Raw genomic sequence first — 15,407 nt, 5'->3', positions numbered from 1 at the left:
TCACCATCAATTTTTCAAATTATCCATCACCACGCCATAGAAAACCCTGTGACTTTTCCCCATTCTCTCTTCCTCCTCAGCCCCTGGTAACTATAGATCTACTTTTTGTTCATATAGATTTGCCTATTCTGGACATTTCATATAAATGATCACCTACAATGTACAGTCTTTTGTGTCTGGTTTCTCACACTGAGCATCACATTTTCAAGGTTCATCCACGTTGTAATGTGTCAGTGTTTCATTCCTTTTTATGCCTGAATAATATCTCCTTGTGTAAGGTTGTAGCATTTTGTTTCTTGTTTCATTCGTTAATGTACATTTGGGTTGTTTCCACTTTTGGGCTATTATGAATAGTACCGCTATAGATACTCAAGTGCAAGCATTAATCACTTTTGTTCCTATTAGCAAATTCATTTTAGGATTTCTTTGACTCACTACATAAAGTATGTTTCTTGAATTTGAACCTGCCTTATCATTTTACCAGTTCCTTTATGAATGAATGAATGGAACAAAATCTTTCATTTTACATGGTTTTCATTTTTTGAAAATCACACTTTGAAAATATCCTCACTTAAGGCCACAGGTCCTCTCCTGTAGCCCTTAGCGTAGAGCAAAATTGAGTTCTAAGTAATTGCTTCTTCCTCTGGCTCTAGAGATTCATTCCATTTCTGGAGGATTCCCTTAACACTGTCCACAGTGTTGAACAGGATCCCTTTTCTGAACACCTTGAATGTGCTATTTGTTTCCTGACTGGATCTGACTAATACTGATATTGCAGGGAACATTATGGGATATGGTTCACATCGTATCTTTAGAAGATACATAGTAATACATAGCAGGTTCTCATTAAACATTTTGTAGAATGAATAAATCAAAGGGCATAATGAGGCATACAATTTGAATGCTCTTTTTTTAAAAAAGATTCCTCCGTCTATTTACTTATTTTTGGCTTCACTGGATCTTTGTTGCTGCCTGTGGACTTTCTCCAGATGCGGCGAGCGGCGGCTGCTCTCTAGTTGTGGTGCTTGGGCTTCTCATGGCGCTGGTCCACTTGTTGCAGAGCGCAGGCTCTGGGCTCGTGGGCTTTGGTAGTTGTGGCTCAAGGACTCTCGAGGGCTGGCTCAATAGCTGTGGTGCGCCGGCTTAGTTGCCTTGAGGCATGTGGGATCTTCCCAGACCAGGGATGCAACTCTTGTCCCCTGCATTGGCAGGTGGATTCTTAATCACTGAAACACCAGGGAAGCCCAATTTGAAGGTTCTTAAAGGTTCCTTAATTATTCACTACTATGGGCTGGCAGGATTGAATTTTATCTGAAAGTTAGAAAATCCCCTTACCTGGTTATGAAAAACTCCCTACTGCAAGGACCACCATCCTTCTTCATATAACTAAGATATGACCCAAAGATCCCCCCTGCCCCCCGTTTATCTGTAACAAAGCCAGACATGGACTCTTCAATTCCCATTCTTTGCCTCATAAGTGATTAGCTGAATTGCATGACCCCATGTTAATGAGTCCAAACTCGCTCCGCTCATCGCATGTCAGACCAGTGAAGATGAAGAGATGAGGTATTGAAGCGAGGAATACAACTATATTCAGAAATTCAGCAGACGGACAAGATTGCAGACTAGTATCTAAAAGTAACCATCTTCTCAGGGTCTGGATGCTAGGTTCTTCTGCAGAATGGAGGTTGGGGGGAGGTGAGGAAGTAAAGTAAAAAGACTGTTAACTTTTCTTTTTTATTTTTTTAAATTATTAAATTATCATAATACATTTATAGGAGACTTGGGAAATACAGAACAAAGTTATGTATTAGAATTATTTTTTTAAGTAGAAAAATTAAGATTTTTAGTTGGAGTTGCAATGTCAAACACTAAAAAATTAATGAAATGAATCGACAGAAAAGTAGAAGGATATAGTAGACCTGAAAAGCCCTATGAGCCAATTCAACATAATTAAGATTTGCACAATTTTCACAGAACAGTAGATACAAATTCTCTTCAAGTTCCCATAGACTATAAACCAGGAGGCACTGGAACATACCCAGGGACATAAAACAAGGTGCAAAACTTTCATGGTCTAAAAGTATTAAAATCGTACAGAGTCTGTTCTCTTATCACTGTGGAATTATATTAGAAATCTATATAAAAATATTTGAAAATAACCCACATATTTTCAAGGGAAATATGATATTTACCAATACAGATCTTTGACTTAGCCATTGAAAGCCTCAGTAAAGTTAAAAAGACTGAAAAAAGACACAGAGGAGAATTGCAGAAAAGAAAGCAAAAGATCAATAAACTTACAATTATCTCCTGGACTGGCTTGCCTTGGGGAAGGGATGTGTTAATTTCTTCCTTCCTGTAGTTACCCACAGTTTAACAGGGTCCTGAACAAAGGCATTTTGGTTTAACATTCAGGCAGAGTGGTGGGGTTTCCTGAGGTAGTGAACAAAATGTTCACTAAAAGGAACATAGTGAACAAAATGTTCCTTTTAGTGATTAGTGAACAAAAGCAATGGGAAGCAAAGGTTAAAGTAAAAGAAACAGATCCAACAGGAGTCAGATTTTGTTCTTCTCTGTCATACCCATTGTTCACTTGGAAAAAGTTGCTCTTAAATCAAATTTTGATTAAATTTCTTTCCTTCCACCTGGGTCCAGTGAAGGAAAGGTACCTGGCTCAAAGTAGCCTGGAGTTAAAACTCCCCTCCAGGTCCTCCCCACCATTCTATGCAAAACAAATAACTCTCTCACCCAAAGAAGAAAATGGGACATTAAGGCTGATTACGCCCAGCTCCCAGCTGGTCCAGCCTCTGGCTGATCTCCAGAATTCCTTGCCCCAGTCATTTAAGAGTTAACTACTCTGGACAACCTTGGAGAAAAACAGGCCCTCGTAAGACAGTAGCTTTCCACATATATGCCTATATAACTTACTCTTTTCTTGGGTTAGGGCAGCAGCTCACTAATCTGACTGCTGCCCCTTCTCACCTCATTAAAGGCGATCTGTTCCTGTAAAGTGCTGCTCTCCTTTTTCCAAACCTCGCCTTCTCTGACTCCCTTACCCTACACCCTGAACTTTGGCCCCAGCCTCACCTGAGCCAGCAGACATTATCTCTTGAGAACAGGAAAACTTCTGAGCTGCTGTCTCATTACAATATCCTTTCATCCCTTTCCTGCAATTCTAGAAAGCTCAATTCTTTCTAGTATTCCTATAAAAGAAAATTTTTGGAACAAAAATCTTGAGATGCTTATCAGAGTGTTCTGCCCTATTTCAACATCTTCCCCTTCCCCCTAGAAGAATCCTGAATAAAGTCTCTTTAGTCTGGGTTTGTTTTCCATTTGACAGAGTAATGATCCAGGTGCTTAGCCTGACATATATGGTGTAGGGGAGAAAAAAATTCTGTACCCTCTTTGGGGTAATATTTTTAGTAGTTTTAATTGTGTACATTAATTTAAAATCTTAATTCTTAGAAAGCTTAATTTTTAGTGAAGCAAGAAGCTTCTTCACTAAAAGAAGTGAACTAAGAAGAAAGCAATTGTTGACTGTCTGTTACATACCAACCATTCTGTAGATCAACAAATTTGTGAGTATACTATTTCATATTTCCAGAAGCATACACTTCTTCAGAGTACAATTTTTCAATGTGGCCCAAGACATGTTTACCAAAAGACCTCTAAAATCTTTGGTTCAAATAGGAAGCCCAAAGCAGGTAAACTAAGATTTAGCAATTAATATTTCAGTACTCTATCTTACTGCTTTTTTTTTTTTTAATTTTTAATTTAATGCAATTTTTTGGCTGCTCCACAAGGCTTGGGGAATCTTAGTTCCCCAACCAGGGATGGAACTTGTGCCTCCAGCAATGAAAATGCCAAAGTCTTAACTACTGGATCTCCAGGGAATTCCCACATTATCTTATATTCAGTTAAGCCATCATTTGACTTAACTGAGTAGAACTTCAAAGTTACCAGAAAAGATTTTGGAAACTATTTTAAAGTAGACATATTTTATAAAACATCATCCTTGTTGAAAACTTTGTAAGTTTCATCTCCCATTTATTTAACTTGCTTGTTCTTAACCATTATGCTCAGATTACTTTAAAAAATTTCACGAAATTAAAGTCATCAAAATTTTTCTTGCTGAGAAATTTTGTAATGTATGTGTATATCAGGCAAACATCCAATACTATAGTGCTGGGGAATCTCCCAGGACCTTCTGAAAGTCTGTTTACATGTGAAGAGGGAATGTGCAAGTTTTCTGACAGTTTTCAGCCTGTATTTGAACCTGAGAGTCCTGAGGGCATTTAGATCTAAAGAAAGCTCAGGCAAGTCTGGACTTGTCTTGGGGGCCCAACCTTTCTGGGTCTATTTGCATAACGATCGTGAACAGTTCTTACAGTACAGAGTTAATTGCAAGGAAGAAAAGAGCCTTGTAAAGAGAATTTACCAGAATTTCTTGCAGGCAGCTGAAGCTGCTCATCGTAACTAAATACAATGTAGAATCTTGAATAAGGTGTGAAACAGATAATGGACACTAGCATAAAATTTTGTGAAATTTAAACAAAAAATCTGTACTTTTAATTTTCCTTGCTATGTCTTCTTAGATATATCTATCATTTAAAATTGGCATTTAATTTTCAAATATGTGGGGTTTTTAAAGTATCTTGATATTAATTTCTCATATAAGTGCTTTTTTGCCTGTAATCATAGTCTATGTTTTTTTCTGTCTTTTAAGTTAATTGAAGTTTGCAAAGGCTAAGTCGAAGATCTCTCATGGTAAATGTCATGTTGCACTTGAAAACATGTGGGTTATTTTCAAATATCTTTTGATAATGATTTCTAACATAATTCCACAGTGGTAGGAGAGCAGATTCTGTATGATTTCAATACCTTAAGACCATGAAAGTTTTGCACCTTGTTTTATGTTTATATGTTCCAGTGTCTCCTGGTTTATAGTCTATGGGAACTTGAAAAGAATTTGTATCCTGCTGTTGTGTGAAAATTGTATAAATATTAATCATGTTGAATTGGTTTAAAAAAAAAGAGCCTTGTAACTGTAATATTCTTATGGGAAACACACTGACTGAAACCGCCCACCCTGGCCAGTCACCACAGTAACCATTTATGTGAGTTATTTTAGGACAGGAGGTCCTGGTAAGGAACACAGAACTAACATGTCACCACCAACCAGAAGAGTTCAGGAAAGGTCAAAAGGAGACGCCACATGTCCTACCACCTCCCAGAGTCCTCCTCAGTGGCATCCATTTTGGCTGAGCCAATGCCTGCGCCACCAGGAAGTTCCCTGAGTCAGGATGATTGGCCAAAGACAACCTGGAAATTAAACCCAACTACCATAAACCCAAGTCTGCAAGGCACAGGGCAGAGCATTTCTCCTGTGTTACCTTATCCTGCTGTTCTCTGCCCAGGCACCCCTTCCCAACAAAGTCTCTTGCTGTGTCAGCACATGTGTCTCCTCAGACAATTCATGTCTGAGTATTAGACAAGAGCCCTTTTTCAGGACCTGGAAGAGGTTTCCTCTTCCTGCAACAATATCATTTTGTGATAAGATGAGAGAAAAGAAAGAGTCTGCCTCAGATATGCCAGGATGGACTTTTGCTTTCTCTGGGTCTTATGTGACTCCCAGGGGAATGGATCGACTTTGAGGAAGAATTCTCAGATCAGTTTTTCTGAGAAGGAACATCCTTGTCAACCTCTCTTACAATGCCTTGTTGGGGAAAATCTCAATGTCCAGGAGCTTTAAATTAAAGCTTCTCCAGGACTGTGCCTATGGACATTTATTTTCATGCATTTTAAAACCCACTACAATACATAGAATTAAGTCTAGATTGTGACTGTTTCAAAGGAACTATAAGCATGAAAGTTAATGAGCCAAATCCAAGCCTTTCCCCATTGGATCATGTCAACTGCAAATTGACACTTACCAGTGGGGCTTGCCATCTACCTCTACACGGATTAAACCATGTGCTGCTGCAGAAGCTGACCTTCAAAACCTCCTAAAAGGATTTCAGGGTGGAGAGCAGAAATGAGTCACTCTGTGTTTGGGGGAAAAACTGACAGGACAGGTTTTCAGATAGATATTCTCAGGGGCTGATTTTATGAGCCCAATTCTTGTATCTCTTCATCTCTAAAAAGCACTAAAATCCTTCAAGTTGATGACTATTTATTGTGACTTACAGAAAGAAAGCTTCATGGAGATCAGCAGAGAGCTCCTGGAAAAGTATGTGCTTAATTGCATGTACTCTTCCTTCACCAAAATCACATCTTTACCGACCTTCCTTCCTGCCTCTTTGGAGCAGTCTCTCAGAGCTATCTGAGGTCTGTCTCCCAGGCTACAGTCCTCATTTTACCCCAAATAAAAATTAACTTGCAACTTTCATGTTGTGGATTTTTTTAGCTCAACATCATGTTAGGGAATTTCACAAATTTTTATTTGACCCTTAGGGGTTGTCAAAAAAGCTTTGGGACGAGATCTTTACAATCTTATCTCCTGAATCATTTTAAAAGTCTCCGGAGACTTTCATTTAGCATTTACCGCCTGTTAAAATAACTTGAGAAAGTAAATTAGATAATTTTCTCTCCAAAGTATATGTCTATAGCTTTTTAAGAAATCTACCATTCTGCAATGATAAAGTGTAGTTGTTTTTAAGAGAACTTTGCTTTCCAGTATTAGCTGAATATCTTTTTTTTTTTTTTTTTAACTTCGATGACTGTTTTCCTAGCAAAGACAGTCTAACACTGATGATGCACGTTTCATGAATTTTTATTGCACTAAAATATTTATTTTTCTGATTAGATTTCAAAGTTAGAACTGAGATGTTTTGATCACCAGCCCAGGTTGGGTACATGAGACAAGTGCTCGGGCCTGGTGCACTGGGAAGACCCAGAGGGATCGGGTGGAGAGGGAGGTGGGAGGGGGGACTGGGATGGGGAATACATGTAAATCCATGGCTAATTCATTTCAATGTATGGCAAAAACTACTGTAATGATGTAAAGTAATTAGCCTCCAACTAATAAAAATAAATGGAAAAAAAAAAATAAAAAAATAAAGTTATTTAATCCCCCCCCCCCCAAAAAAAGAACTGAGATGTTTTATTCAAATTTAGCTTTACTGTTACTTTGTGACTCCTCATAAATGTAATTGATAACATTGTTCAGTTACACATAATAAAGACATTAAAAAAACTTATTTATGGGTTCACCAAGGAAGTGACCTTGCTTATAGGTACATCCCTGACATGTTCAGAGAAATGAAGTGTGTGGTGACTTTCTGGGGTCTTGCATCATACTGGGGGCTGTGGTTATCTCAACTGGGGAAATTTGAGCTATTTTTCTTCAAATGATTTCACTTTGTTTCTAGGGCTGGAGAGATTTATCAGAAATACAGTTTATATACCTATGCCAACATGATCTTTTGAGTCAGTATAAATGGCAACCGACTCCAGTATTCTTGCCAGGAGAATCCCCATGGACAGAGGAGCCTGGTGGGCTACAGTCCACGGGGTTGCAAAAGAGTCAGACATGACTGAACGACTAACACACGCACACAGTGAATTTTAAAGAGATAATATGCTTTCTTCTTCAGCTTAACATACTTTCAGGCTTTTATCATCATCAAAAAGAACATACAGAGAATGTTAAAATCATGAACCCAGGAGTCAGATAATTTGTGCTCAAATTCTGACACTGTCAGTTATTAGCTGGTGACTGTGGACAAGTCTTAAAACCTCACTGAACCTGCTTCCTTGTCTGTAAAATGGGAAAATAATGGTACCGGAATAATGCAGTTGCTATAAGGAGTGGGATATGGGTAGTGGAACCAGACAGCTTGAATTTGAATCCCAGTTCTGCCTTTTGTTAGCTGTGTGATTTTTGGTAAGTGACTTAACCTCTCTGTGCCACAGTTCGTTATCTGCAAAATGGCAGTGATAATATAAGGACATAAACCTTTGGATTGTTGTAGGAGTTAATGAGGGTAATGTACATAAAATGTCAAACTCTAGTATAATGTCATCTAAGTTTTGCTGTTATTATCATAAGGCAAGTAACAATTTTTACACAGTAGTACTTAAGCAAATGTTTGAGCCAGTCTAAGGGATAGGCTGAAAGGGCAAGATCTGAGAGTGAAAAGGGAACTGGGACAGGTGGAAAATAATATTATTTCAGGAGAAAGATGGGCAGAGGAGTCAATCACAGGATAACTTTCAGAAGTATTGGAGTTTCATGAGAATTGCAGGCTGGGCACCATTTCCCTCAGGGTCCTAAGTTCTAAATCTCTCTGTAGAGAGATATATCTGCCCATTGCTTTTTTGTTAGTTTTTCCCCTCAAAAAATGTTTTAGGGATTTCCCTGGTTGCCCAGTTTAGATTCTGTACTTCCAGTGCAAGGGGATCAGGTTCGATGTCTGGTCAGAGAACTAAGAACCCATAGGCTGCAGGGTGTGGCCAAAGATAAAATGGTTTGTTCTGTTTATCTTTGTGGTTCATGCGAGCTGAGTCGTGTTCATCTCTTTGCGACCCCATGGACTATAGCCAGCCAGACTCCTCTGTCCATGGGGTTCTCTAGGCAAAAATACTGGAGTGGGTAGCCATTCCCTTCTTCAGGGGATCTTCCCAACCCAGGGATCAAACCCACATCTCACGTGTCTCCTGCATTGGCAGATGGATTTTTTACAACTGCATCACCAGGGAAGCCCCCTGTTTATCTTTATGGGGAATTAATAGCTGACAACAATATCTAACTAATACTATGTATAATGAGCAATTTTTAGTTAAGAAGTTCTCCTTAGCTTTGACATTTTAACTGAATTTTGATTGAATCTTAAGAAATGTTAACTATGCTAAATCACTTCAGTCATGTCCGACTCTATGCAACCCCATAGACAGCAGCCCACCAGGCTCCCCCATCCCTGGGATTCTCTAGGCAAGAACACTGGAGTGGGTTGCTATTGCCTTCTCCAAATGTTAACTATAAATGTGTAATAACTGTTCCTCTACTTAGGCTTCCTTGGTGACTCAGAGGGTAAAGAATCTGACCGCAATTCAGGAGACTTGCGTTCAATCCCTCGGTTGGGAAGATTGCCCTGGAGAAGGGAACGGCTACCCACTCCAGTATTCTTGCCTGGGCAGAGGAGCCTGGCGGCCTACATGGGGTCGCAAAGAGTCGGACAAGTCTTAGCAACTAACACTTTCACTTTCACAAAAAAAATTGCCACATTTTGAACGTACCTCTTGCCTCAGTGAAAATTACTGAATGCTTCCCCTTATTATTAAAGCTCAAAGACATTTATGCCATGGCATATGGTAAGTAGATTTGAAAACTTTTAGTTTACACAAGATTTCAATTCAAGTTGACAGGCAAAACATAAACTCGATTTAAAGTGTTCGATTAAAAAACAAAACCACAGATTGTATTTTAGGGTAATTTAAAGAGAGAGAGACCTAGGGGACTTCCCTGGAGTTCCAGTGGCTAAGAATCCACCTTCCAAAATGCAGGGGACACTGGTTTGATCCCTGGTCAGGGAACTAGATACCACATGCTGCTAATAAGATCCAGTGCAGCCACATATGCAAAATAAAATAAGTATTGGAAACAATCTTGAGTAACTTACTAGTTTTGTCTTCTACTGTGTGCCTTAAATATGCCTTAGTAAAAACTGATATCTGACACAACAGATTGAAATATGTAGGATGTAATATTATAGAGAGAGTACTGAGGTTGATTTTTTTTAAATGGTATTAAATTTTAAATTAAAAAAATTTTTTTTCAAATGGAAATTTAGGTTTTTTACAGATGGTCTGTATTTCCCTGTACTTTTTATGTTTTTTATTTTTTAAGTTTAAACTTTTTATTTTCTATTGAGGTATATCCAATTAACAGTATCATGATAGTTTCAGGTCAACAGTGAAGGGACTCAGCCATACATATACATGTATCCATTCTTCCCCAAATTCCCCTCCCTTCCAGTCAGCCACATAATACTGAACAGAGTTCCCTGTGCTATACAGTAGGTTCTTGTTGCTTATCCATTTAAAAAATAGCAGTGTCTACACGTCCATCTCAAACTCCCTAACTATCCCTTCCCCCATCTTTCTCCCCTGGCAACTGTTAAGTTTGTTCTCTAAATCTGTGAGTCTCTTTCTGTTTTGTAAATAAATTCATGTATATTCTTAACAATGTTGTACTAGTTTCTGCTCTGAGGTTGATTGTTACAGACATATTTTAAATTCTGATTATTAAATGGTTACATCCTAGTTATTTATATAGAATATTGGTTCAGTTACAGAGAGCACAGCAGCTGGAACTTTATCTCATTCAATGTTCAAAGATAAAAGCGTTAACCATTCTTTTCATGATTCTCTGCAGGTAAGACTTTCTTTTTCTTCATATTTAAATCTGATGGCAACTAAATTCTGGCATATTTCCAACCTACTGTATGAGGAAGATGCATAAGTCGTCACAATACAGCATACTGCCACAAAAGGACTCTCCCTTTCACCAATCCTGGCACACGTCAAAATATGCCCACCAACCCAGTTTTATTTCTGTCTAGGAGGCTGAGTGCAAAGGATTGGTTATAAGCACTGGAACATATGAGCAGCAACTTTATGGTCAACAGACGTTGAAAATTGAAAATGTCTGTGTTAGTTAGAGCAATGAAACCCCAGCCACATCCGCTCATGGCTTCTTAATGCTCTGTTTCTCTTGCATGGGCTTGTCGAGTTAAAGAAAGACACACCACCTCCGAGCTTTACTTTACACCTTGAGTCTTACTGAGGACTATAGCCCAGGAGACAGCTACTCAGTTTGAGGATAAATGCTTTGTAGAGGGGGGAGAGTTGCCAGTTTATACACGATTTGTGGCCGGGAAATACATACAATCAAGCATACATCTTGATATAAGATGTCTGCTAGTTGCAAAGAACAAGTGTCTCAAGTTAATGAATTTAAAGCTTTTCTGTGTATGGGAAGATATAAGAATCTGGAACCATTAAAATTTGTCTTAAGGTATTAACTTGGTGGTTTCATAATAATAAAGATAAAGTGATATTAAACATTTTAAAACTGTCCTTTAGGTAATAAACAGTTTTCATTTTAAACATTGTTAAACTTTTCAGTTCATTTTTTACATCTTTTTTTTTTTTTTTTACATCTTCACATCTTTCCATACATTAAACATTAAGTTTAACTTCATATAGAGCCTCTTACTTTATTACTTTTTTAATGACTACTGTTGGCTTTCAACTTTGGGAGAAATGGAAAATTCTGGGACTATGAGATCATGATCTTTTTCCTTTCCTCCTTTTGTTCAAATGTAGTTGCTAAGATGTAGGAGTGAAGGGGGAGGGAACAGCAGAAGTTTCGGCTGTTTTTGTTAAGGTTGTTTTGAGCTGCATTATTATACGCCTAGGGTAAATTTGTGGGCTTCCTTGGTGGCTCAGTGGTAAAGAAGCTTCCTGCCAATGCAGGAGATGAGGGTTTGATCCCTGGGTTGAGAAGATCCACTGGAGAAGGAAATGGCAACCCACTCCAGTATTCTTGCCTGGGAAGTCCTGTGGACAGAGGAGCCTGGCGGGCTACAGTCCATGGAGTCCCAAAGAGCTGGACTCAACTTAGCAACTAAAAGAATCAGAGGGGTCTGCTTGTCCAAAGCACAGGGTGCCTCATCCTGTTTTCCATTCTGAATTCCCATCAGAGTACACAGCTGGTCAGCAACTGTGGTGGGTTGTGACTTCCTCCTTGTAGAATAGGTGGTGAGCAAGCTCTTAATTCCTCTTTACTTGCATACTTCTCTGCTGAAACACCTTTTCCTCCTTCCTTCCTTTCTTCCCTCCCTCCTCCCTTTCTTCTTCCCTTCCCTCTTTCTATCCTTCCTTTCTCCCTTCTTTTATTATTTTTTTCCCCATTACACTTGAATTAAGAGTAACTCCATGGACATGTTTCATAATCCAGAAGTTCCCTTTTTAATTCTTAGATGATTTTATTTTCACTAAAACATACATTTGGAATACCTCATCACAGAATGCAGTTGATGGACAAAGAACAATTTTTTAGATGGTGTCCTAAAATTAGCTGTATTACAGCTAGCTGTACTTTATCTGAGTGTAAATCATTGGAATTCACAGTGATTCCCCTTCCTCCCTTCAGGTCCAGAGTCATGGACTACTAAAGCTGGAGGTCATCTGATCTAGTCCTTTTATTTAGCAAAAACTGAGACCAGGTCTTCCCTGGTGCTTCAGTGGCTAAGACTCTGCCCTCCCAATGCAGGGGGCACAGGTTTGATCCCTGGTCAGGGAACTAGATCCCACATGTGGCAACTAAGACAGGCACAGCCAAATAAATAAAAATAAATATTAAAAAAATAATTTGAAGAGGAATAGTTTTTGTATAAGGATGACTGTATCACTTTGTTGTACACCAGAAATCAATACAGCATTGTAAATCAACTGTACTCCAATATACAATTAAAAAAAAACAACTGAGACCAGAGATAAAGAGATTTTCATTGGAGTAAAATTATTATCATGTTTTCCAGCAGTGGACATTATAAAATGAAACAATAATAGAACAGGCTAACAACCAGCCAAAGGGTCCACTTTTCATTTTGTCTTCCTTCCTAATTTCTCTGCCTCCTTTCATCTCCTTTGCTGTGTTGAAAAGCTCAGAAGATGAGGAAAAAGAGGAAAGAAAGGGAGAAACAAGAACTGGGGTTTTGATTCCTGAAAAAACTGAAAGCTGTATACGGCAGATAATTTTTAGAAACCACACTTCTGAAACATCAGGTTTATAACATATTGCCATATTGCAGCACCTTTATGCTTCTTTTTTTTATGTTTCTTTTAATTTATTTTTAATTTTATTTTTTCATGCTCTGTGAATTTTACTCTTTATTTTTACAAAATTAATTTTATTAGAGTATAGTTGATTTACAATGTTCTCTTTCCTACTTTTTAAAAAATATATTATTATTATTCTGTTGTTGCACAATGTAGCATGTGGGATCTTAGTTCCCCCGACCAGGGATCAAACCTGTGCCCCCTGCATTGGGAAGCACTGAGTCTTAATCAATGGACCACCAGGCAAGTCCCTGTCCCTTCTTTTATTTTTGTGACAGTTTTTTTGAGATATAACTCATATACCATACCAGAAAATCTATCCATTTAAAGTATATAATTACAGTGTCTTTTTAGTACATTCACAGAATTATGCATCTAACACCCTAATGAATTTTAGAACACATTCATTCTCCTCCCAAAGAACCTTGTATCCATCATCAGTTAGTCTCCAGCTCCCCCTCCCTAGGCAACCACTGTGCTGGTTACTTTTATATGTTAACTTGATTGGATCACAACATGTCTGGCTATTTGGCCAAACACTATTGTGGGTATGTCTGCAAGGGTGTTTCTGGATGATGTTGACCTTTGAATCAGTAAACTGAGTAAAGCAGATTGCCCTTCCTAATGTGAGTGGGCCTGATCTAATCAGTTGAAGCCCCAAATAGGAAAAAAAAAAACCCCACTGAGTAAGAGGAAATTCCTCCTGTCTGACTGTCTTTGAGTTTGGATATTGGCTTTTCCCACTGCCTTTATTTTTATTTCTTGCCTCTATATTCAGACTGAAACATCGGTTCCTTCTATCTTCATACTCAAAGTGAAACTTCAATTCCTTCCATTGGCTAGAATCTGTAGACCTTTGAATTGAATTACATCATCAACTCTCTTGGATTTCCAGCTTGCCAACTGGAGATCTTGGGACTTGTTTATCTTCATAGTGGTGTAAATCCAGGCCTGATAGTAAATCTTTTTCTATATATTTTTTTGCATCCTATTGATTCTGTTTGGAGAACTCTGGGTAATACAACTACTAATCCACTTTCTCTTACTCCTTGGAAGAAAAGTTATGACCAACCTAGACAGCTTATTAAAAAGGAGAGACATTACTTTGCCAACAAAGGTCTGTCTTGTCAAGGTTATGGTTTTTCCGGTAGTCATGTATGGATGTGAGAGTTGGACTATAAAGAAAGCTGAGCACCAAATAATTGATGCTTTTGAACTGTGGTGTTGGAGAAGACTCTTGAGAGTCCCTTGGGCTGCAAGGAGATCTAACAAGACCATCCTAAAGGAGATCAGTCCTTCATTAGAAGGACTGATGTTGAAGCTGAAACTCCAATACTTTGGCCACCTGATGCAAAGAGCTGATTCATTTGAAAAGACCCTGACGCTGGGAAAGATTTAGGGCATGAGGAGAAGGGGATGACAGAGGATGAAATGGTTGGATTGCATCACTGACTCAATGGAGATGAGTTTGAGTAGACTCCAGGAGTTGGTCATGGACAGGGAGGCCTGGCGTGCTGTGGTCTATGGGGTCGTGAAGTGTTGGACACAACTGAGCAACTGAACTGAACTGAACTGAACTGAATCCACTTTCTGTCTCTGTGGATTTGTCTACTGGGAACATTTCACATAAACAGAATCATAGAACTTCCCAAGTAGTTCACTGGTTAAGAATTCGCCTTACAATGCAGGGGACTTGTGTTTAATCCCTGGGTGGGGAACTAAGATCCCACATGATGTGGGGCAACTAAAACTGCAGGTTGTAACTACTGAGCCAGCATGCCACAGCTAGGGAGAAGCATGTGTATTGCAATGAAAGATTCTGCGTACTGGTTACTTTTATGTGTTAACTTGGCTGGACCAACTAAGACCCAATGTCTCCAAATAAAAAAACAAAACTGATATCATGTATCTGATTTTGTATCTGACTTCTTTCTCTTAGCATCATATTTTCAAGATGCATTAATGTTGTAACATGTGTCAGTACTTCATCTCTTTCACTGACAAATGATCTTCCATCACATTGGTGTATCAAATTTTAGTATCTGTTGACAGACATTTGGGTTGTCTCAGTTTGGGGCTATTGTTAGTAATATTGGGATGGACATTTGTGTCTAAGTGTTTGTGTGGACATATGCAAATCTCTTGGGTATATACCTGGGAGTGAAATTGCTGGGTAATAACTCTATGTGTAACTTTTGAGGTACTGTGCTTCCCACAGATAGTACACCTTTTTATTTATTTATTTTAATATTTATTTTTTAAAAATTTATTTATCTGGCTGTGCTGGGTCTTAGTTGCAGCACATGGTATCTTTAGTTGCAGCATATGGGGTCTAGTTCCCTGACCAGGGTTTGAACTCAGGCCCCCTGCATTGGGAGTCTTAGCACTGGACCAGGAAAGTCCTGCTACAACCATTTTAAAATCACACCAGCAATATATGAGAGTTCTTGTATTAGTTGGGGATGTTCCAGAGAAACAGAATCAGTAAGAGATGCATGGGCTTCCCGGGTGGCTCAGTGCATAAAGAACCTGCCTGCCAATCAAGAGACACAGGAGAT

Source organism: Odocoileus virginianus, chromosome 3 (assembly GCF_023699985.2).
Source record: "Odocoileus virginianus isolate 20LAN1187 ecotype Illinois chromosome 3, Ovbor_1.2, whole genome shotgun sequence".
NCBI lineage: Eukaryota > Metazoa > Chordata > Mammalia > Artiodactyla > Cervidae > Odocoileus > Odocoileus virginianus.
This window is presented reverse-complemented; position numbering follows the sequence as displayed.